Below are 25,402 nucleotides of genomic sequence, written 5' to 3' on the forward strand. Positions count from 1 at the left end.
CCTGGATTAGAGAGCATGTCTTATGAGGATAGGTTGAGTCAGCTAGGGCTGTTCTCTTTGGAGAGGAGGATGATGAGGGGGGACTTGATAGAGGTGTTCAAGATAATAAGAGGCATAGATCGAGTGGACAGTCAAAAGACTTTTTCCCAGGGTGAAAATGGCTCACATGAGGGGACATCATTTTAAGGTTATTGGAGGAAGATATAAGGGGGATGTCAGGGGTAAGTTTTTTACACAGAGAGCGGTGGGTGCGTGGAACGCACTGCCAGCAGAGGTTGTGGGGGCAGATACATTAGGGACATTTAAGAGACTCTTAGATAGACACATGAATGATAGAGAAATGGAGGGCTACGTGGGAGGCAAGGGTTAGATAGATCTTAGAGCAGGATAAAATGTCGGCACAACATTGGGGGCCGAGGGGCCTGTACTGTGCTGTAGTGTTCTATGTTCTATAATGGAAATCCAAAACAAAAACAAGAAAATGTTGGAAACACTCAGCAGGTCTGGCAGTATCTATAGAAAGAGAAACAGAGCCAACGTTTCAGGTTCAAGATCCTTCTTCATCACTAGGAAAGAGAGATTTAAAAAGGTTTGGAATTGGTTTATTATTGTCACCTGTACCAAGGTACAGTGAAAAACTTGACTTGCATACCGATCGTACAGATCAATTCATTACAAAGTGCATTGAGGTAGTACAAGGTAAAACAATACAGAATGCAGAGTAAAGTGTCAGAGCTACAGAGAAATACAGTGCAGGCAGACAATAAGGTGCAAGGTCATAACGAGGTAGATTGTGAGGTCAAGGACCCATCTTATCGTACTAGGGAATCATTCAATAGTCTTATAACAGCGGGATAGAAGCTGTCCTTGAGCCTGGTAGTACATGCTTTCAGGCTTTTGTATCTTCTGCCCAATGGAAGGGGGGAGAAGAGCGAATGTCCGGGGTGGGAGGGGTCTTTGATTATGCTGGCTGCTTTACTGAAGCAGCGAGAAATGTAGACAGAGTCCATGGAGGGCAGGCTGGTTTCCCTGATGAGCTGAGCTGTGCCCACAACTCTCTGCAGTTTCTTGTGGTCACAGAGAGAGCAGTTGCCATACCAAGCCATGATGTATCCAGATAGGATGCTTTCTCTGGTGCATCTAAAAATTGGTGAGGGTCAACGGGGACATGCTGAATTTCTTCAACCTCCTGAGGAAGAAGTGGTGCACTTTCTTGGCCGTGGCATCTGCGTAGTTGGACAGCTATTCGTGAAGTTTACTCCTTGGAACTTGAAGCTCTCAAACCTCTCGACCTCAGCACCACTGATGTTGACAGGTCCATAGCTCTGCCCCCCTTCCTGAAATCAATGACCAGCTCTTTAGTTTTGCTGACATTGAGGGAAAGGTTGTTGTCATGACACCATTCCACTAAGCTCTCTATCTCCTTCCTGTACCCCGACTCATCGCTGTTTGAGATACGGCCTACTATGGTGGTATCATCTGCAAACTTGTAGATGGAGTTAGAGCAGAATTTGGCTACACAGTCATGAGTGTATAGGGAGTAGAGTAGAGGGCTGAGGGTGCTGCCTTGTGGGGCACCAGTGTTGAGAATAATCGTGCCAGAGGTATTGCTGCCTATCCTCACTGATTGCGGTCTGTTGGTCAGAAAGTCAAGGATCCAGTTACAGAGGGAGGTGTTGAGTCCCAGGTCTTGGAGTTTGGTGATGAGTTTGCTTGGAATTATAGTATTGAAGGCAGAGCTGTAGTCAATAAACAATAGTCTCACGTAGGTATCTTTACTGTCCAGATGCTCCAGAGCTGAGTGTAGGGCCAGGAACATGGCGTCTGCTGTAGACCTGTTACGGCCGTAGGCGAATTGCCGTGGGTCGAGGTTGTCTTGGAGGCTGGAGTTAATGCGAGCCATGACCAGCCTCTCGAAGCACTTCACGATGGTAGATGTCAGAGCCACCAGGCAGTAGTCATTAAGGCACATTACCTTATTTTTCTTAGGTACCGGGATGATAGTGGTCTTCTTGAAGCAGGTGGGAACCTCAGATTGAAGCAGGTTAAAAATGTCTGCAGATACCCCCACCAGCTGATCAGCACAAGATCTGAGCTCACGGGTAGGGACACCATCTGGGCCAGATGCTTTCCTTGTGTTCGCTCTCCGGAAGACTGATCTTACATCCTCAACAGTGACCATGGGTTCAGGTGCATTGGAGGCTGTCAGGATGGATGGTGACAAACCACTCCCCTTCAGTTCAAAACACGCATAGAATGTGCTAAGCTCATCAGGAAGGGATGCGCTGTTGTCAGTAATGCAGTTCAACTTGATTTTGTAACCTGTTATAGCATGTAAGGCCTGCCAAAACTGACAGCTGGTCTGGGACTCGATTTTGGACTGGTATTGTCTCTTGGCATCTCTGATAGCTTTACGGAGCTTTATATAGCTTTTCGGATAGATTTATCTTGATCGGCTGGGTAGATAGACTGAAGAATGGCAAACGGAATTTAATTCAGATCAGTGCAACGTGTTATATTTCGGAAGGACAAATCAAGGTCAGAATTTTCCATTGAACAGCAGGGCCCTGGGTACTGCTGTAGAACAGAGGGACCTTGGAGTACAGGTGCATAGTTCCCTTAAAGTGGAGTCACAGGTAGATATGGCAATGGAGAAGGCTTTTGGCACACTGACCTTCATCAGTCAGGGCACTGAATATAGAAGATGGGAGGTTATGTTGCAATTGTACAGGACATTGGTGAGGCCACACTTGGAGTACTGGGTTCAGATTTTATCACCTTATTACAGGAAGGATGTGATTAAACTGGAAAGAGTGCAAAAAAGATTTACAAAGATGTTGTCAGGACACGAGGGACTGAGGTATAGGGAGAGGCTGGACAGTCTGGGCCTTGAAGCATAGAAGGGGTGATCCCACAGAGGTATATAAAATCATAAAAGGGTCATAGATAAGGGGAGCTTTCTCAAACTATAGCATGTTTAAACTTAGAAAAAATGAGGAGTGGCACTGTTGATCCTTCGCTTAAATTCAAGGAAGTTTGGGGTCCATTTATTCAATATTTCCATTTGATATAAGCTGACCTTGTTCAGATCCCTTTCAACAACCCTTGAATACAGAGGAGCAGAGTTGACGACATAGTAATGTTTCTTTTCTTTTTAATTGAAGAAATATCAGTCCAGTTTTTTTTTGAAGTTTTTGGGGTTTTTTTTAGTTTATTGTCAATATTTTTTTTGATTTGGGGGTTCTTCTTTCATGTAATTAAATGTCATTTCTTTTCAATCTTTCCTTTTGTATTTGTTCACTTAATAAGAGAGCAGGAGGTCTAGATTACTTTTTCTTTACTCCTTGTGATTATATATATTAACTGTTATGATTGCTGTCCTGATCTCTCTGCACCAGATGTATAATTACTAATGTTATATACATTACTTAGTACTAATTTGAAAATTAACAAAAAGATTGAAAAAGGAAGATAAGGGGAGCGGTCTTTTTTCCTGGGTTGGGAATTGAAAACAAGAAGACATAGTTTTAGAGTTAGAGGTGAAAGGTTTAGTAAGAACCTGACGGGCAACATTTTTACCGAGCTGGAGGTAGATACATGAAACCAGCTGCCAGAGGGAGTGGGTGAGGCAGGTACATCAGATACATTGAAGAGGTATGTGGACAGGTACATGGATGACAAGAGTTGAGAGGGACATGGGCCAAGTGCTGGGAAATGGGATTAGCTCGAATATACATCTTGGTCGGCATGGACACATATGGGTCAAAGGGCCTTTTTCTGTGCTGTACAACTCTGTGACTCTGTGTGGACTTGCCCAGAAACAGCTGCTCCTAAGTAACTCTCTCTAGTTCCTGACTAATACACTTGTAACTTGCCCTGCTCCAATTTAATACTCTCCAACAAGGTCCATGTTCATCCTTATTCATAGCAATCTTAAAATTGAGGAGTTGTGATCACTGTTCCCTACATATTCTCCCACTGAAAGGTCAGTCACCTGGCCAGGCTCGTTACCCAACACCAGGTCCAGTACGGCCCCTCCTCTCGTTGGACAATCCACATACTGTTTTAAGAAACTCTCCTGGATACACCTAACAAATAACACCCTGTCTAACCCTCATGCACTAAGGAGGTCCCAGTCTATATTGGGGAAGTTGAAGTCACCCATGACAACAACCCTGCTGTTTTTACGCCTTTCCCTAATCTGCCTGAGTATCTGTTTCTCAATATCCTGGTGGCCACTGGGGGGTCTGTAGTATAATCCCATCAGAGTGATTGCACCTTTCTTGTTTTTGAGTTCTACCCATATAGACTCAGTGGACGAGCCCTCCATTATGTCCCCTCTGAGTGCAGCTGTGATATTGTCCCTGATTGATAGTGCAACTCCCCCCCCCACCCCACTCCTCTCCTCTCTTACCTCCCTCTCTATCTTTTCTAAAACATCGAAACCCTGGAACATTAAGCAGCCAGTCCTGTCCCTCTCTCAACCAAGTCTCTGTAATGGCCACAACATCATAGTTCCATGTACTGATCCATGCTCGAAGTTCATCACCCTGACCCTTAATACTCCCAGCATTACAATAAACACATTTCAACCCGTCCATCCCACCGTGTCTATTTCCCTGCCCCTGCCCGTCCTTCCCTACAGACTCACTGGTCACGACATCCACCTTCCTCTCAATCCCTCCACTTTCTGACCCGGTGCGCTGGTTCCCCTCCCCCTGACAAACTAGTTTCTGAGGGAAGTAAACTGAAACAGTTTGAAAAGTTGGCAAATGGAAATTAAAAGTTACTCAGTCCAGACAAACCTGGGCAATAGAATGTTTCTTCTAACAAAGCTTGATGCTTCTTTCATATAAGTTTGGTCACAGTGAGATTCGAGCAGAACTGGAGACACGTGGTTGTAATTCATGGGAAATTATCGAGGTGACTGATTTTAACTGACTCAAACTGGTTTGCAACAAAAAGACAGCAGATATTCTCTATAACCACTGCAAGGTGGATTGTTTCATAACCTTTCTGTGCTTTTACACGAAGCTGGATTTTGTCAGGTCTGGGGATCAAACAGTGTCTGCCATTAGTTAGATTTGCCTTTTCACATGTTAGTTCCACATTTTTTATATGCCAAGTATGAGATGGTAAACACACACTTGGGACCTGAGGAACAGGCCAAGGCACTGTACACTCCATCACCCAATGGGTTGGATGGAGGGCATGAGAACGAAGATGGACGTGCGCACTAAAGTGGGTAAACCACAGAGAGTGACTTTCAGTGTTGGACATTGTACAGGCATCAATAGGAATCATAGTTCAAAGGTTGCTCAGCTGAAATGCACAAACCAGCAACTTCACGTGTTGGTGACTGTGCTAATATGGTGGTCATTTGGCACAGTGTGGCAGCCTCTGGATTTTGTGTTAAATAAATGTCATTATTTTGACTGGGCCGTTATCTCCCTCTGTAGCTCAGTGTCGAAGTTCTTTATTAATGTTTGTGGGAATTGTTTGGGATGTTTTATTATTTTAAAAATGCTACGTGAATTTGTTGTTGTATTAATAGAACAATCGAAGGCAAATGACAAATAACACACTCAGCCTATATTAGGCATTAACCAGTCTAATAAAACTTTAAAACTTTATTTATACAGCACGGTAACAGGCCCTTCTGGCCCAATGAGCCTGCGCTGCCCATTTTAAACCCATGTTAACCCACCCGTACGTCTTTAGAATCTTACACATCATTGGCATTACCATCACGGAGGCCCCGACCATCAACATCCATGACTTCAAACTCAGCTGAAGCAGCCACATAAATACCATGAGTGCAAGAGCAGGTCAGACACTAGGTGTCCTCTGGTCAGTCACTCACAGCTTGACACCTCAAAGCCTTTCCAGCATCCTACTTGCCTGGATGGATGCAGAGCCAACAACTCTCAGGGGACAAAGCTGCCTTTGATTGGCAGACCACTCTAAATGTTCATTCCCTCCGTCAATGAGGCACAGTGGCTGCAGTGTGTACCAGCTACAGTGGCTGCAGTGACTGACCTAGGTTACCAACCTGCCACCTGCCAGGGCAGGTATTATGATCCCAAGAGCTTGTTGTGCAGGCAGTAAGCAGAGATCAGAATGTCCCCCTTTCCCTTGCCACCTTCCCTCATTGGAGGATTACTCCAAAACTCAGCTGTCCTCCTGAAGTCATGGTTGTGTTTGAGAATGTGTAGAACCGGACACTCCAGGTGTCTAATGGGGGCTCGGTGCTGGTGAGACAGAGTCGGCTGACGCAGGTGTGCACCTTGAATGGAGCCGAATCCAATTCCAACATCTTGATAACAAATTCTAGCCCAAGAGAAAGACTAGAGAGAAGGGATTCTGCTGTACAGTTTGGTATCCATATAAGGAAGGCATTAAAATCTTCCTGGCATCTAGTACACATTTCACACCCCTGAATGTTGCTGAATGTTCAGCATTAAAATAACAGGAACCAAGCACTGCAATTAGACGCTGAGATAACAGGGGGAGTCACCATCTCCACACACCAGATTACATGTGAAGAACATGGAAGACCTCCCAGCAACATAAATTTAATTACACCACCTTTGCATCTGCTCATAAGGCTCATGACAACTTTGACAAGTTAGGCTGCAGGAGTGCCACGTTCAGACAACCTTTCAGGTTACAGAGTTGTCTGACTATAGGCCAGCATGCTGAAAAGTTGTCTCTGTTTCTCTCTCCACGGAAACTGCTTGAACCTCTGAGTATCTGCAGCACATTCTGGTTTCTAACCAGAAGAATTTTGCTTTTGCTTCTGTCCAATCTGTTGGTGTTCAGTGTGTGTCAGAGTGCCAACCTGTTCCGATCTGCCTGACCACGTTCACTCTGAGGTAGGCAATGCCAGTCAGTTGGAGTCAGTATAGCTCCATGTCCTTCACTCAAAGTGGCCCTGCAGCCTCCCGTTTCAAATTCAGCAGTTCACTAACTGATTGCGGAGCCTGACCTCACTGTGATGCACAGTGTGGGGCTCACTCTGTGTTGCCAGAGTTTGACCTGCCCTGTTCACGGCCTTTGACTTCCACACCTGTCCCACGAGGTCGAACCTTTCCTGCAAAGGCCTCTCGGAATTTTACAGGTTTCGATAAGTTCACCACTCTTTCCTCTCAACTCCCATGGGTAAGGCCCAACCTGGGAAACGTTTCCCCATGACAATCCTTCATCAACCCTTCATTAATATTTCATTTCATAGCCTTTTGATCAGAAATTGATAAAACAGTTAAAAAGTCACGGAGATACGCAGCATGGAAACAGGCCCTTCGGCCCACTGGTCCATGCCGACCAAGATACCAACCAGAGCTCGTCCCATTTGCCCGCATTTTGCCCACATTCCTCTAAACCTTTCCCATCCTTGTACCTGTCCAACTGTCTTTTAAACATTGTAATTCTAACCGCCTCTACCCCTTCCTCTGGCAGCTCGTTCCATACACCCACCACCCTCTGCGTGCAAGAAGTTGCCCCTCAGACCCCTTTAAATCTTTCCCCTCTCACTTTAAACCTGGTCCCTCTAGTTTTAGACTCCCCTATCCTGGGAAAAAGACCACGACCACTCACCCTATCCCTGCCTGTCATCATTTTATAAACCTCTATAAGGTCACCCCTCAGCTCCTCCTCCCCAGGGGAAGCAGTCCCAGCCCATCCAGACTCTCCTTATTCCTCTATCCCCCCAGCCTTCTGTACATCACAACCTTTGTTTCAATTTAGGTAAAATATTAAAACAATTCTTTTGTTTTTACATCATTTGTGCTAATTGAGCTACGTAGCAATGTAGAACTGGCCATTTCTGCCTTCACCCATCTGTGATGTTGCTCAGTTGTTCTCCCTCCATTAGTACAACCTGGCCTACTGGGCATGTCCCACGGCCAGGCTATTGAGAACACATTACACTTCTTACACCTCTAACGGCCCCCATTAACTCATTTGATTGGAGAACCCCATAACTGGTCCCACGGCAACCCTGGTCACACCCTTTGTTCAACCCAAACCTCACCACCTTCTCTGTAATTTAAAGGTGTGAACATCACAATAGCCTGACCTGGTCCAACCACACAGTGTGAACATCACCAATAGATTGTCCTGGTCCAACCACACAGTGTGAACATCACAATAGCCTGTCCAAGTCCAACCATGTAGACACCACGGCCAAGAAAGCTCACAAGCACCTCTATTTCCTCAGGAGGCTAAAGAAATTTGGCATGATCCCTTTGACACTCACCAACTTTTATCAATGCACCATAGAAAGCATCCTATCTGGATGCATCATGGCTTGGTACGGCAACTGCTCTGCCCATAACTGCAAGAAACTGCAGAGAGTTGTGGATACAGTTTAGCACATCACGGAAACCAGCCTCCCCTCCATGGACTCTGTCTACACTTCTTGCTGCCTCGGTGAAGCAGCCAGCATAATCAAAGACCCCACCCACCCTGGACATTCTCTCTTCTCCCCCCTTCCATTGGGCAGAAGATACAAAAGCCTGAAAGCACGTACCAGCAGGCTCAAGGACAGCTTCTGTCCCACCGTTATAGGACTATTGTAACAGTTCCCTAGTACGATTAGATGGACTCTTGACCTCACAATCCACCTAGTTATGACCTTGCACTTTACTGTCTACCTGCACTGCACTTTCTCAGCAGATGTGACACTTTACTCTGTATTCTGCTATTGTTTTACCTTGCACTACCTCAATGCACTGTGTAATGAATTGATCTGTATGATCGGTATGCAAGACAAGTTTTTCATGGTACCTCGGTACAAATGACAATAATAAACCAACTCCAATTCCAAGATCCCACTGCAATTCTTGATACTGGATATACCTCATTCAGACCTGGAGATCTGTCTACCTTCATACATCTTAACACATGCAACACTCCTCTACTGTAACATGGACTGCTCCCAAAACATCTCCACTAACTTTTCCAGGTTCCCAAATCTTCCCATCTTTCTCCATGGTAAAAACAGAGGAGAAATAATCATTGAGAACTCTGCCCATCTCCAGCGGCTCCACACATAGATTTCCATCTTGGTCTTTGAGGGGCCCTATTCTCTCTCTAGTCACTCTTATTTCCTGTGATATAATTAAGAAATCTCTTAGGATTCTCCTTAATTTTCTCTGCCAAAGCCACCTCATGCCCCCTCTTGGCCCTCCTAATCTCCTTCTTGAGTGTACTCCAGCATCATCTATGTACCTCCAGTGAATTACTTGATGCCAGTCCACATCCGACATATGGAGGGTGTTTAAACATCAACTGCACAGAGTAGAAACTGAAATCAAATGGACCCCTTGAGGATTATAAAGAAGCTAGAAAAAAAATCAGGAAGGGAATTAGGAAAGCCAGGAGGGGCCATGTAAAGTCCTTGGCAAGTAGGATGAAAGAGAATCCCAAGGCATTTCATACATACATCAAGAGCAAGAGGATAGGGAGAGGGTAGGACCACTCAAGGCTAAAGGAGGATGCTTGGAGGCAGAGGATGTGGGTGAGGTCCTAAATGAGTACTTTGCCTCAGTATTTACCAAGGAGAAGGATGTGGAGGAGAGTGAGATCAGTGTGGAGCGTGCGAATATGCTAGGGCATTTTGAGAAAATGAAGGACATAGTGTAGGGTCTCTTCAAGAACATTAAAGTGGACAAGTCCCCAGGACCAGATGGGATATACCCCAGGTTACTGAGAGGGGCAAGAGATGAGATTTCTGGGGCCTTGACCAAGATCTTCATGTCCTCTCTAGCCACAGGCGAGATCCTGGAGGACTGGCAAGTAGCAAATGTTGTTCCATTGTTCAAGAAGGGAACTAGGGATAATCCTGGAAACTATAAACCAATGAGTCTCACATCAGTGGTTGGGGAGCTATTGGAGAGGATTCTTCGGGATAGGATTTATGAGCATTTGGAAAACCCTAATTGGGGACAGTCAGCATGGCTTTGTGCAGAGCAAGTCGTGTCTTACTAACTTGATTTTTTCGAGGAGGTGATGAGGGTGATTGATGAAGGTAGAGCTGTGGATGTTGTCTACATGGATTTTAGTAAGGTGCTTGACAAGGTCCCTCATGGGAGGCTCATCCGGAAGATTAAGATACATGGGATCCACAGTAACTTGGCTGTTTGGGTTCAGAATTGACTTGCCCATAGAAGACAAAGGGTAGTGGTGGGTGGGACTTATTCTGGCTGGAGGTCTGTGACTAGTGGTGTTCCGCAGGGATCTCTACTGGAACTTCTGCTGTTTGTGATATATATGAATGACTTCGATGAAAAAATGGATGGGTGTGTTAGTAAGTTTGCAGATGATACAAAGATTGGTGGCGTTGTGGATAGTGTAGAAGATTGCCAAAGGACACAGTGGGATATAGATCAGTTGTAGATATGGGTGAAGAAATGTCAGATAGAGTTTAATCCGGCGAGATGTGAGGTTTGCACTTCGGGAGGTCAAATGTAAAGGGACAGTACCCAGTTAATGGCAGGACCCTTAACAGTGTTGATATACAGGGGGATCTTGGGGTCCAAGTCCATAGCTCCCTGAAAGTGGCTGCAGAGTTGATAGGCTGGTAAGGAAGGCATACGGCAGGCTTGCCTTCATTAGTCGAGGCACTGAGTTCAAGAGTCAGGAGGTTATGTTGCAGCTTTATAAAACTCCAGCTAATCCGCATCTGGAGTACTACATTCAGTGCTGGTCGCCCCATTACAGGAAGGATGTGGAGGATTTGGAGAGGGTGCAGAAGAGGTTCACCAGGATGCTGCCTGGATTAGAGGGGAGGTAAGGAAGGGTTGGACAAACTAGGGTTGTTTTCTCTGGAGCGGTGGAGGCTGAGGGGAGACCTGATAGAAGTTCATTAGATTATGAGAGGCATAGATAGAGTAGACAGCCGGTATCTTTTTCCCGCAGTTGAATTGTCTAATATTAGAGGGCAAACATTTAAGATGGGAGGGGGTAAATTCAAAGGAGATGTGCGGGGCAATTTTTTTTTACACTGTGTGTGGTGGGTGCCTGGAACAGGCTGCCAGGGGTGGTGGTGGAGGCAGATACGATAGAGGTGTTTAAGAGGCTCTTAGATAGGCACATGGATGTGCAGAGAATGGAGGGAGATGGGCATTGTGTAGGCAGAAGGGATTAGCTTAGTTAGGTGTTTAATTACTAGTTTAGTTAGTTCGGCACAGCATGGTGGGCTGAAGGGCCTGTTCCTGTGCTGCACTGTCCTACGTTCTGAAGCTAAACAATGGCATTCTGTGACTTGACATTTCCAGGATCCCAGGAACTCAACAAGAACCATCATGCTCCCCTGTATGTCTAATCTCTGTGTATCCACACAGGTGTAGTTTTATTCTTGGTTATGTGTTTGGACAACTCGTCTTTTCTAAGCAATCTTGATTAATACTGATGTGCTTGTTGGCTGGTCCGAGGACTCTCTGCTATGTGGAAAAGAATATTCTCATCCCCAATCTTGCCGGAGGCTTATTGATTTTGTATGTACATCTTCAAGTTCTGCTCACAGTCTAAGCTGAATAACCTACTCAGATTTACATTTTCTTTGCCTCTCAGCATTTTAAGGAATTATCGGCATCCCCACCAAGTCTCACTTTCCCAGTAAAAATACATTTCCTTCCCCAAGTCCCCTGGTAATCCCACGGCCTTTCTTCAGCATGGATGTTATTTACATTTGATTTCTGTCATTATCACATCGCCTTGAATAAAGCAGCCTTGTGAAGAACAGATAGGGAAACAAACCCAGCACGTTTAACCTAAAATCAAACTCTAAATAATAACTGCTCTGCTTTATAAAAGGAAAAATTCAGTTCACAAGACGGAAACATTTGCAGATATAATGATGGTATCAGGATGGAAACTGATACATTCTAAAAATAAATATATTCAATATATAACAATACTTTATAGAATATACTCAGCAATAAACAGAGTGTTGTTAGGAACACCCACATCTCAAGAACAATTCTTTAAACTCATGATTCTGTTATTGACCAGGATTTCAATAATTTCTGCACAGAATATCTGCAAACAAATCTGAGTGTCAGGAAAGGGTGATCACATTAATTGCTGTGCCAGCAAGTGTTCTAGTCATGCCCTGTCCACTATGACAAGGTACAGTATCCCATACCTCACGTTCATAAGACCATAAAACATAGGAGCAGAATTAGGTCATTCGGCCCATTGAGTGTGCTCTGCCATTCAATAATCGCTGATTTATTTTTCCCTCTCAACCCCAATCTCCTGCCTTCTCCCCTCACTAATCAAAAACCTATCAACCTCCGCTTTAAATATACCCAATGACTTGGCCTCCACAGCCGTCTGTGGCGATGAATTCCACAGATTCACCACCCTCTGGCTAAAGAAATTCCTCCTCATCTCTGCTGTAAAGGGATGTCCTTTTATTCTGAGGCTGTGCCCTCTGGTCCTAGACTCTCTCACTACTGGAAACATGCTCTCCACGTCCACTCTATCCAGGCCTTTCAGTATCTGGGAGATTTCAATGAGATTCCACCCCCCCCCCCCCCCCCATCCTTCTAAACTACAGCGAGTACAGGCCCAGAGCCATCAAACGCTCCTCATACGTTAACCCTTTCATTCCCAGGATCATTCTCAATAACCTCCTCTGGACCCTCTCCTATGCCAGCACATCCTTCCTTAGATATGTGGCCCAAAGCTGATCACAATACTCCAAATGTGGTCTGACCAACACCTTATAAAGCCTCAGCATTACATCCTTGCTTTTATTTTCTAGTCCTCTTGAAATGAATGCTAACATTGTATTTACCTTCCTTACTACCTACTCAACCTGCAAGTTAACCTTTAGGAAATCCTGCACAAGGACTCCCAAGTCCCTTTGCACAGCTGAGTTCTGAATTCTCTCCCCATTTAGAAAATAGTCTACACCTTTATTCCTCCTACCAAAGTGCATGACCGTACACTTCCCTACGCTGTATTCCATCTGCCACTTCTTTGTCCGTTCTCCCAACCTGTCCAAGTCCTTCTGCAGACTCCCTGCTTCCTCAACACCACCCGCCCTTCCACCAATCTTTGTATCATCCACAAACTTGGCCACAAAGCCATCAATTCCATCATCCAGATCATTAACATATAACGGGAAAAGCAGCGGACCCAACACCGACTCCTGCGGAACACCACTCGTCACCAGCAGTCAGTCAGAAAAGCCCCACTTTATTCCCACTCTTTGCCTTCTGCCAGTCTTCTACCTATGCTGGTACCTTTCCTGTAACACCAAGGGCTCCTATCTTGTTCAGCAGCCTCATGTGCGGCACCTTGTCAAAGGCCTTCTGAAAATCCAAGTAAACAACATCCACTGAATCTCCTTTGTCGATCCTGCCTGTTACTTCCTCAAAGAATTCCAACAGATTTGTCAGGCAAGATCTCCCCTTAAAGGAAACCATGCTGACTTCAGCCTATTTTATCATGTGCTTCCAAGTACCCCAAAACCCCATCCTTAGTAATGGACTCTAACATCTTACCAACCACTGAAGTCAGGCTAACTGGCCTATCATTTCCTGTCTGTTGCCTCCCTCCCTTCTTAAAGAGTGGAGTAACATTTGCAACTTTCCAGTCCTCTGGAACCATTCCTGACTCTAGTGATTCTTGAATGATCGCTACTAATGCCTCTACAATCTCTTCAGCTACATCCTTCAGAACCCTGGGGTGTAGAACATCCGGTCCAGGTGACTTATCCACCTTCAGACCTTTCAGCTTCCCAAGCACCTTCTCCTTAGTAACAGCAACTACACTCACTTCTGCCCCCTCTCGAATTTCTGGCATGTTGCTGGTGTCTTCCACAGTGAAGACTGATGCAAAATACTGACTCAGTTCATCCGCCATTTCTTTGTTCCCCATTACTGCCTCTCCAGCCTCATTTTCCAATGGTCCGATGTCCACTCTTGCCTCTCTTTTACTTTTTATATATCTGAAAAAAACTTTTGGTATCCTCTTTATATCATTGGCTAGCTTACCTTCATATTTCATCTTTTCTCCCCTTATTGCTTTTTTAGTTGCTTTCTGTTGGTTTTTAAAAGCTTCCTAATCCTCTAGCGTCCCACTAATTTTTGCAGTATTGTATGTCCTCCCTTTTGCTTTTATGATGTCTTTGACTTCCCTTGTCAGCCACGGTTGCCTCACCTTCCCTTTAGAAGGCTTCTTCTTCTTTGAAATGAACTGATCCTGCATCTTCCGAATTACTCCCAGAAACTCCTGCCATTGCTGCTCTACCGTCATCCCTGCTGGGGTCCCCTTCCAATCAACTTTGGCCAGCTCCTCCCTCATGCCTCTGTAGTTACCTTTACTCAACGGTAATACCCATACATCCGATTTCAACTTCTCCCTCTCAAACTGCAGGGTGAATTCTATCATGTGATCACTGCCTCCAAGGGTTCCTTTACCTTAAGCTCCCTCATCAAATCTGGTTCATTGCACAACACCAAATCCAGAATTGCCTTTTCCCTTGTGGGCTCAACTACAAGCTGCTCGAAAAAGCCATCTCGTAGGCATTCTACAAATTCCTTCTCTTGGGATCCAGTGCCAACCTGATTTTCCCAATCTACCAACATATTGAAATCCCCTGTGACCACTGTAACATTGCCCTCCTTACATGCCTTTTCTATCTCCTGTTGTAATTTGTACCCTACATCCTGGCTACTATACGGAGGCCTGTATACAACTCCCATCAGGGTCTTTTTACCTCTGCAGTTTCTTAACTCTATCCACAAGGATTCTACATCTTCTGATCTTATGTCACTTCTTGCTATGGATTTGATTTAATTTTTTACCAACAGAGCCACCCCCTCTCCCCTCCGCCCACCTGCCTGTCTTTTCAATAGGATTGTACATCCTTGGATGTTGAGCTCCCGGCTGTGATCTTCTTTCAGCCAAGATTCTGAGATGCCCACAATGTCGTACCTGCCATTTTCTAACTGCGCTATGAGCTCATCTACCTTATTCTGTGTACTGTGTGCATTCAAATATAACACCTTCAGTCCTGTATTCACCACCCTTGTCAAATTTGCTTCCATGCTGCCTGAAGTTAAATCCTCATCCTTTTCTAAACTTTCTGTCTTATTCTTTATTCTGGAGACTTCAGTAACCTCTCCTGCACGCTCCTTCCCTTTTACTTTATCCATACTTTTCCAATCTGTTGAACCCAGCCCCCTACTATTTAGTTTAAAACCCTATCCACAGCCCTAGTTATGTAATTCCCCATGACCCTCGTCCCAGCATGGTTCAGGTGAAGCCCGTCCCATCGGAACAGCTCCCTCCTTCCCCAGTACTGGTGCAAATGCCCCACAAATTCAAACCTACTTCTCCCACACCAGTCTTTGAGTCACACATTTAACTCTCTGTTGTTATTGACCCTGTGCCAATTTGCACGTGGCTCAGGTAGCAATCCAGAGATTATTACCTTTTTGGTTCTGCTTAATTTAGTCCCTGGCTGCTCAAATTCCCTCAGCAGAACCTCTTTCCTGGCCTACCTACGTCGTTGTTCAGCCCCAGTATTCCTGCTCTCTGAAACTCCCTGTCATCTTTACCTTCGATCTGCAGTATTCCCCAATACCTCTTGCTTCATTCTTCCACAACTGATTGAATCTCCACTCCGTGAGACTTCGATCATTCGCTCGGTTCAATTACACAATATTAGATCAGGATGCAATTTTAATCTTTCCTCGTATATTAAACTGGGCCACTGCATTTACAATCGACAGACATTTATGGAACTTATGTTCACTTGTTCCATAGATGAGATCTTTGGAGGTCTGGAGGCAATCAAATTTATGATGCAATGTTCCATATATTTATTTGGTAAAATTATTTGCCTTTTGAAAACACATGAAGGCAACATGGGTTCCTTTGAATAGCAACAGTATCCAGCCCATCTGTCCTATCACAAAGGGACCACACAATTCTAGTTTCCAAACATTCTCTGATCCTTTGACCACAGCAACCCCACACCCACCCCAAGGATAATGAAAACAAAACTGAAACTATCATCAGGGAGATTAGAACATCTGCACAGTGGCACAGCTGGTAAAGCTGCTGCCTGACAACTCCAGACACCCCCATTCAATCCCAACCTGTGGTTCTTCTGTGTGGAGTTTGTACATTCTCCCTGCAGCTTGTAAAGTACCACATCCATAAACACAGAGATGCAGTGGTTGCATTTCTTCTCACAGAGGAAGGTGAATCTCTGGAGTTGTCCAGCACAGAGCATCGTGGAGGCTAAATCACCGAAGGTGTTTAATAAAGGCTACAGGTCCTCCCCAGGTTATGGCAGGGTTCTGTTCCGGTGAACTATTTGTAAACCAGACAGTTTGCAAGTTGGGAATGCGGCTCTGAACCGAGTTCCCACACGGTCGAAGATGCCTGTAGACCCACGGCAGCCTGCAAATCCATCCCGCCGGTCCCCCAAACGCTCATTCATACGTACAGGCTTCACCCAAGTTGGGGTTCATAAGCTGGGGGCGGATAATTTTGGAAAGACCAAGGCTATTGGGAACTGGCACAGAAGAGAAATTGTGGCCTGGGGCAGATCAGCCATAGTCATGTTAGATGGTGGCAAGACTTGAGCAGATGAATGGACTGCTCCTGCTTTCTTGTGATCTGCTTCAGTTAGTGATGCACAGGCTGAACTGCTCCAGCCTCTCAGTGCAAACAACGTAGACCCACAAACTAACAAGAACTTCAACTATTTTTGAGTTGCTCTCACTGTAAAAACACCCTGGAAAAGTGAGACCACATCGAATGAGTTCACTGAGAATTTAAGTGGTGCGCGATCCTATAATTCCTGCTCAACAGATTTTCTCTACCATTTGACTAAAATAATCAGGGCCACATGTTAAAACAGATCATCACATCAAAATTTGACGGACCTTTAGACCTTTCAAGCCAAGGTGAAAATAATGGCGCACCATCTGCATTGAGAACAACACTGAGGCTGGTTGGTATCACCGACAGTTCAGACTGGCTGGCAGCAATTTCCAGCTTCCACATGTGTAGTTACTGTGGAGACCAGTCAGGATGCTACCTCTCTTCTTCACATGGAGCACTGTAGCACTCACATTAGGAGTCTCAGCATCAAAACCAGTGTAAGGGCATGAACTGCAATACTTACCCACTAAGGTTGCTATAAAAAGGTAGACCAGATGCATTCAGGAATTAGTGATTTTTTTTACAAGGCCTCTGAAGCTGTTTATTTAGAGGGGATACATAATGAACACTTCTTCTACATTCGTGTTCTCTCTCTCTTAATCCGATCCTCTTTTCTAACCTTCTTCCACTTTCTGCACAGGAATTTAATCTCGTTTGTACCTCCTTGTTCAGACTCTGGATCTCTCCATCTGAGCGTTTGCTTTCTGTCCTGCCTACAAAAATGATACAACCGATTGCAAAGAAAATTGATGAAGGCAGAGCGATAAATGTGATTTACATGGACTTCAGTAAGGCTTTTGACAAGGTCCCAGGAGGCACAAGAGATCAGAGAATGTGGGCCAACTGTATCCAAAACTGTCTGGGTGATAGGAGGCGGTGGGTTGGGGTGGATGAGTGTTTTTCTGACTGGAAGTCCATGACCAGTGGTGTACCACGGGGATCAGTGTTGAGACCTCTGTTGTTTCAGATATATATAAAAATTACTTGGATGAAAATGGAGGTTTGACTGATTGTAAGTCCGCAGGTAACTTGTAGAGTAGTAGACAGTGAAGGAGGTTGTCTGAGGATACAGTGGGACAAAGATCAGCTGGATAGTTGGGGGGAGCGGTGACAGATGGAATATAATCCAGAGAACTGTGAGGTAATGCACTTTGGGAGGTCAAATTTGGTAGAATATATAGAGTAACTGGCAAGGACTTTAGAAGCATCAATGTACAGAGAGACCTTCAAGTCCATAGCTCGCTGAAAGTGGTGACACAGGTGGATAGCGCTGTGAAAAAGGCATTAGGTATGCCTGCCTTCATAGGCTGAAGCACTGAGTATGAGAATTGGTATTGGTGTTGGTTTACTATTGTCACTTGTACCGAGGTACAGTGAAAAACTTGTCTTACAAACCGATCGTACAGGTCAATCCATTACACAGTGCAGTTACATTGAGTTAGTACAGAGTGCATTGATGTAGTACAGGTAAAAACAATAACAGTACAGAGTAAAGTGTCACAGCTACAGAGAAAGTGCAGTGCAGTAAGGTGCAAGGTCACAACAAGGTAGATTGTGAGGTCAGAGTCCATCTCATTGTATAAAGGAACTGTTCAATAGTCTTATCACCATGGGGTAGAAGTTGTCCTTAATTCTGATGGTATGGGCCCTCAGGCTCCTGTATCTTCTACCTGATGGAAGAGGAGAGAAGAGAGAATGTCTCGGGTGGGTGGGGTCTTTGATTATCCTGGCTGCTACACCAAAACAACGAGAGGTAAAGACAGAGTCCAAGGAGGGGAGGCTGGTGTCCGTGACGCGCTGGGCTGTGTCCACAACTCTCTGCAGCTTCTTGCGGTCCAGGGCAGAGCAGTTGCCGTCCCAAGCCGTGATACATCCAGATAGGATGCTTTCTATGGTGCATCAGTAAAAGCTGGTGAGAGTCAAAGGGGACAAACCAAATTTCTTTAGCCTCCTGAGGAAGTAGAGGCGCTGGTGAGCTTTCTTGGCCGTGGCTTCTACGTGATTTGACCAGGACAGGCTGTTGGTGATGTTCACACCCAGGAACGTGAAGTTCTCAACCCTCTCGACCTCAGCACCATTGATGTAGACAGGTGCATGTACACCGCCCCCTTTCCTGAAGTCAATGACCAACTCTTTTGTTTTGTTGACACTGAGGGAAAGGTTGTTGTCATGACACCATTCCACTATTCCAAATCAATAGTCAAATAATCAAATCGCACTAGTCAAATTGGGATGTCATGTTGCAGCTGTACAAAGCATTGTTTAGAATAAGGGGTAGGTATTTGCAGCCTTACAGTGCATTAAGGTGGATAAATCCCAGGGCCTGACCTTTGAGGCTGGAGAAGAAATTGCGGAGGCCCTTGCGGAGATAGTTGCTTCATCGTTAGCCACTGGTGAAGTTCCCGAAGACTAGAAGGTGGTTAATGTCATTCCGCTGTTTAACAAGAGTAGCAAGGACAAGCCAGGGAACTACAGGCCAGTCAGCCTGGCATCAGTGGTGGGGAAGTTACTGGAAGGAGTTCTGAGGGACAGGATCTACCAGCATTTGGATAGACAGAGTCTGATTAGGAGGAGTCAGCATGGCTTTGTACATGGAAAGTCGCACCTGACAGACCTTTTCAAGTTCTGTGAAGAGGTAACCAAAAAAGGTAGATGAGGGTAGGCAGTGGATGTTGTCTAATGGGACAACAAGGCCTTTGACAAGGTCCCGCATGGGAGGCTGGTCTGGAAGGTTCGGTCCCATAGAATCCAGGGAGAGCTAGTTCGGTGGATTCAAAATTGTCTCGGAGGTAGGAAGCAGAGGCTGGTGGTTGAAGGTTGTTTCACGGAATGAAGGCCGGTGACTAGTGGTGTGCCGCAGGGGTCAGTGTTGGGACCCTTGTTATTTGTTATTTACATTAATGGTTTGGACATGAATGCACAAGGTTTGATCAGTAAGTTTGCAGATGAAACAAAATTAGGAGGTGTTGTTGGTAGTGAAGAAGGCTATCGTAGATTACAGGGGATCTTGATCAGTTCAGGAAGTGGGCCGAGGAGTGGCAAATGGATTTCAATACAGTTAAGGGTGAGGTGATGCATTTTGGAAAGTCAAACCAGCTTCGGACTTGTACTGTGAATGGCAGGGCACTAGGGAGTGTAATGGAACAGAGGGACCTCGGAGTACAAGTGCACAGTTCATTGAAAGTGGTGTCACAGGTAGACAGGGTGGTGAAAAAGGCATTGAGCACGCTGGCCTTCATCAGTCAGGGCAGTGAGTACAGGAGTTGGGACATTATGCTGCAGTTGTATAAGTCGTTGGTGAGGTCACACTTGGAGCACTGTGCACAGTTTGGTCACCCTGTTATAGGAAAGTCGTGGTTAAACTGGAAAGAGCGCAGAGAAGATTTATGAGGATGTTGCCAGGACTGGAGGGCCTGAGTTACAGGGAGAGGTTGGCCAGGCTGGGTCTTTATTCCTTGGGAAGTAGGAGAATGAGGGGTGATCTTAAAGAGATTTATACAATTATGAGAGGCATAGATAAGTTGGACGGTAACAGTCTTTCCCCCAGGGTAGGGGAGTTCAAAACTAGGGAGCATAGATTTAGGGTGAGAGGGGAAAGATTTAAAAGGGACCTGAGGGGCAATTTTTTCCACACAGAGGGTGGTGAGTGTATGGAACGAGCTGCCAGAGGGAGTGGGTGAGGCAGGTACAACAGTATCATTTAAAATGCACTTGGATAGGTACATGGAGGGGTGGGGCTTGGAGGGATATGGGCCAAACGCAGGAAACTGGGACTAACTGGATGGGCACCATGGTTGGAATGGACTGGTTGGGCCGAAGGGCCTGTATCCATGCTGTATTACTCTATGACTCTAACACAGTATTGTGTACTATTCAATGGGGAAGATGTGGTTGCAATAGAACATAGAACAGTACAGCACGGGAACAGGCTCTTTGGACCATGATATTGTGCCAAGCTAATTAAACTAGTAATTAAACATATAACTAAACTAATCCCTTCCACCTACACAATATCCACATCCCTCCATTCTCTGCACATTCATGTGACTGTCTAAGAGCCTCTTAAACGCCTCCATTGTATCTGCCTCCACCCGCACCCCTGGCAGCCCGTTCCAGGCACCCACCACTGTCTGTGTAAAAAACTTGCCCCGCACATCTCCTTTAAACTTACCCTCTCTCACCTTAAATGCATGCCCTCTTGTATTAGACATTTCAACCTTGGGGAAAAGATACCAGCTGTCTACTCTGTCTGTGCCTCCCATTATCTTATAAACTTTTATCAGGTCTCCCCTCAGCCTCCTCCTTTCCGGAGAAAACAACCCAGTTTGCCCAACCTCTCCTTGTAGCACCTGCCTTCTAATCCAGGCAGCGTCCTGGTGAACCTCTTCTGCGCCCTCTCCAAAGCCTCCACGTCCTTCCGATAATGGGGTGAATTAAATACAGTACTCCAGATGTGGCCTAACCAGAGTTTTATAAAACTGAAACATAACTTCCCGACTCTTGAACTCAGTGCCTCGGCTAATAAAGACAGCATGCTATACGCCTTCTTTACCACCCGATCAACCTGTGCAGCCACTCTCAGGGAGCTATGGACTTAGACCCCAAGATCCCTCTGTACATCAACGCTGTTAACTGTCTTGCCATTAACTGTGTCCTGTCCCTTTACATTTGATCTCCCAGAGTGCAACACCTCACATCCAGCCAGATTAAACTCCACCTGACATTTCTCTGCACACAGCTGCAACTGATCTATATCCCACTGTATCCTTTGGCAATCTATCCACACTGTCCATGACACCACCAATCTGTGAATCATCTGCGAACTTACTAACACACTCCACCTTTTCATTCAGGTCATTTATAGATATACAGTAACTCAAACAGCAGGGGACCCAGTACTGATCACTGAAGAGCATCTTAGTCACAGACCCCCAGCCAGAATATGTCCCTTTGACCACTACCCTCTGTTTCCTATAGGCAAGCCAATTCTGAATCCAATCGGCCAAGTCACTGTGCATTTTAATCTTCTGGATGAGCCCACCATGAGGGACCCTGTCAAGCACCTTACTAAAGTCCATGTAGACAACATCCACAGCTCTACCCTCGTCAATCACCTTCACAACCTCCTCGAAAAACTCAATCAAGTTAGTGAGACATGACCTGCCCCTCACACTCAACAGAGAGAGTGCAGAAGAGATTCACTAGGATGTTGCCTGGAATAGAGGGCTGGAGTTACAGGGAGAGAGTGGACAGGCTGGGTTTATTCTCACTGGAATTTAGGAAGTTGAGGGGTGAGAGTTATTAAATTAGGAGAGGCATAGATAGCTTAGATAGTCAGAATCTTTTTTCTCAGGACAGTGGAGTCTAGAACGAGAGGGCACAGGTTTAATTTGAGAGAGGAGAGATTTAAAGGAGATCTGAGGGGTACATTTTTCACACAGAGGTGGTGGGGAGGATCTGAAACGAGTTACCAGAGGCAGGTACAGTTATAACACTGAAAGGGTGTTTGGACAGGTACTTGGACGGGAAAGTAGAGGGATCTGGGCCTAATGCAGGCAAGTGGGATTAGTGTAGGTAGACATTACAGTCAGTGTGGACAAGGTGGGCTGTAAGGGCCCTGTTCTGTGCTGTACAATTCTCTGACCCTGACCATCAAAGTAGAGCAGTGCATCAGTACTCCTTCCTTCCATAGCTGAAGGATACTACAACCCAAAGTCTTTAAGCTTTAAGGCTACTGGCTCTTCAGCTGGATTTCAAAAAAACATAAATCAGAGCTTCCTTAATACACAAGCAATGAAACTTTCCAAGAATCTACAGCACAAAGAATTCCATTACAAAAACCCAGCGATCCACCTCCACCCACGCCACTGGGAAACTGACCAAATTAGATTCAGTCATCAACTCCGTGACCATTTAACCCTGCCGTATTTCCTTGCTTACCCTAGTCCTGGATCCTTTGACTTGGGCCTCCGGTTGTTGTGGATTTTATTCAGTGGAGTCTGTGCTGGTGACCCGTCCTCGTGGAGGGATGGCTGGGAACTGCTCCGCCATAGGTCGTGTTTGTAGATTTCATGTGTTGTGATTATGCTGTCCTGTCGCACAGTCTGTTTTTTGACCCTTGGGGCCTGCTCCACGTCCTGGAAATCTTCATTAACTGGCTCATCGCTTCTCACATTGCAGTCATCTTCCCAGTAAAATGGTGAACTTTCACTGTTATCCTCCTCTCCCTCCTGAAGCTCGTAAATGGCGTCATAGTATGTTGTGGGCTCAGAGGAGGCACGTGTGTCCTTTTCATCCGGAGTGGAAGTCATTTCCAGATCGACATTCGGCCTCCTGGCCTGCGTGGGTGTTGTGCGGGACCAGGGTCCGCCGGCTTCATTGCTCCATCTCAGCTTGTTCCAAGTATTCAGACCAAAGAAACGAACAGCTGAACAGCAACAACAGAGGCATCCGTTACACTGCTTCATGTTACAGTTTATCCACACACGTAACACTGCTCCAGCATACTCATAGTCTGGACACAATGGTCGCTATTAGATAGCTTTTACCATGTGGCAATCAGTGCATCTCAATGATAATGTGACCCAGTGACAGGGGTGAAGGGAGGAAGAATCACACACACATATATGTGCATATTAATGTTGCAGCTTTATCAAACTCTGGTTCGGCTGCATCTGGAGTATTGCGGTCATTTCTGGTCACCCTGTTACAGGAAGGATGTGGAGGCTTTGGAGAGGGTGCAGAAGAGGTTCACCAGGACGCTGCCTGGATTAGAGGGCATGTGCTATAAGGAGAAGTTGGACAAACTTGGGTTGTTTTCTCTGGAGCAGTGGAGGCTGAGGGGAGACTTGATAGAGATTTATAAGATTATGAGAGGCATAGACAGAATAGACAGTTGGTAACCTTTTCCCAGGGTTGAAATGTCCAATACATTAAATAGAGGGGGAAAGTTTAAAGGAGATGTGTGGGGCAAGTTTTTTTTACACAGAGTGGTGGGTGCCTGGAATGTGCTGCCAGGGGTGGTGGTGGAGGCAGATACGATGGAGGTGTTTAAGAGGCTTGTAGATAGGCACATGGATGTGCAGAGAATGGAGGGGTATGGACATTGTACAGGCAGAAGGGATTAGGTGTCATTAGTTTAATTAGTTCAGCCCAATATTGTGAGCTGAAGGGCCTGTTCCTGTGCTGCACTGTTCTATGTTCTAGATGGGGATAGAATGGGGAGAAGTAAGAGATACACAGGCACTTTCAAATATCATACATATTCACATATTCAGTTGTGTGAGCTGGCAAATGGGTAAGTTTATGGCACCAGGCTACTAAGAGACTATGGTTGTGATGCTGAATGTTTGATTAATTCTCTGCAATAGCCAACCTTTAGACTATTCAGTTCCCTTTAGTTTTAGCCCAACAAAAGACAGACAGGACTTATAGACAGATATAAAAAGATGGCCAACTCCCCACAGTCACCACCAGGTAATCCATTCAACTTCTCTCTGGGCAAACAGTGCTTACAATTTCCATCGGGGATGGCTACAAGTTGCCACCTGCAGAGCGTTAAGACTGTGTATCTGAGGCAGGAACAGTTGTTCACACCTTGTTACAGCAATGTTCACTCAACTTCCTCCAACTGGTGTCAGGTTACAGCTTGTATCACTCGGTGCCAATCGCAACGAACCACGTCACAGCTCACCAAGTCCAAAGTACAAAGTAGACAGCAGCTAATCTCATCCCTGTTGAACAACTGGCACCACCTTTGCTGATAAGCAGGCCTTATTTACTTTTTACTTTGCTGATGACAAGTAAAGAATATTCTAAAATATCTACAATCATTCACTTCTAAAAGGGAACAGCTAATTGTTGATAATTTTCACTGAAATGTATATGGGAGTTGATTTTAGCATTTTAGTTCTTCCGATAACCAAGTGTTGCAAACTGTGGCAATAAACCATCCACCAGATGAAGGCATATGCACTAACATGGCCTTTCAGGTCCTGAGAGACAGGCAGAGGAGAACTTTAGGGAGGAGTTTATAGTAAGAACTTAATGTGTTTTGAAAAGAGTAAATAAATTCTCAATTTCCCCAGAAATATACAGTGCCTCTCCCAGGAGAAACTCAAAATGAATCCACTCAAAAGTGCAAACCCTCAGGATTCTCCAGAGCAGGAAACATAACTAACTGTTCATCTCTGTAACCTTCACATCCAACAGATTGTCTCCACAAGTTGCCACACCTCCAATGAGAAGCCACAACCAGATATTTCACCCCCAAGGGATTGATTCTTCCAGGATCCTCCATCTTGCTTTTCCAACTCTCCCAGTGCCCAGTGCCCAGTGCCCAGTGCCCAGTGCCCTTGCCACACGACCTCCTGTGCCAACTCTGTTCCCATCATTCAGGGCCCCAAGATCCCTCTGTTCATCAACACTGTTGAGGGTCCGGCCATTAACTGTGTCCTGTCTCTTTACATTTAATCTCCCAAAGTGCAACACCTCACACTTGGCCAGATTAGACTCCATCCAGGACACACATGCCTCCTCTGAGCCCACAACATATTATGACACCATTTACGAGCTTCAGGAGGGAGAGGAGGATAACAGCACAAGTTCACCATTTTACTGGGAAGATGACTGCAATGTGAGAAGCGATGAGCCAGTTAATGAAGATTTCCAGGACGTGGAGCAGGCCCCAAGGGTCAAAAAACATTCA

The sequence above is a fragment of the Pristis pectinata genome, chromosome 23, assembly GCF_009764475.1.
Source record: "Pristis pectinata isolate sPriPec2 chromosome 23, sPriPec2.1.pri, whole genome shotgun sequence".
Taxonomy (NCBI): domain Eukaryota; kingdom Metazoa; phylum Chordata; class Chondrichthyes; order Rhinopristiformes; family Pristidae; genus Pristis; species Pristis pectinata.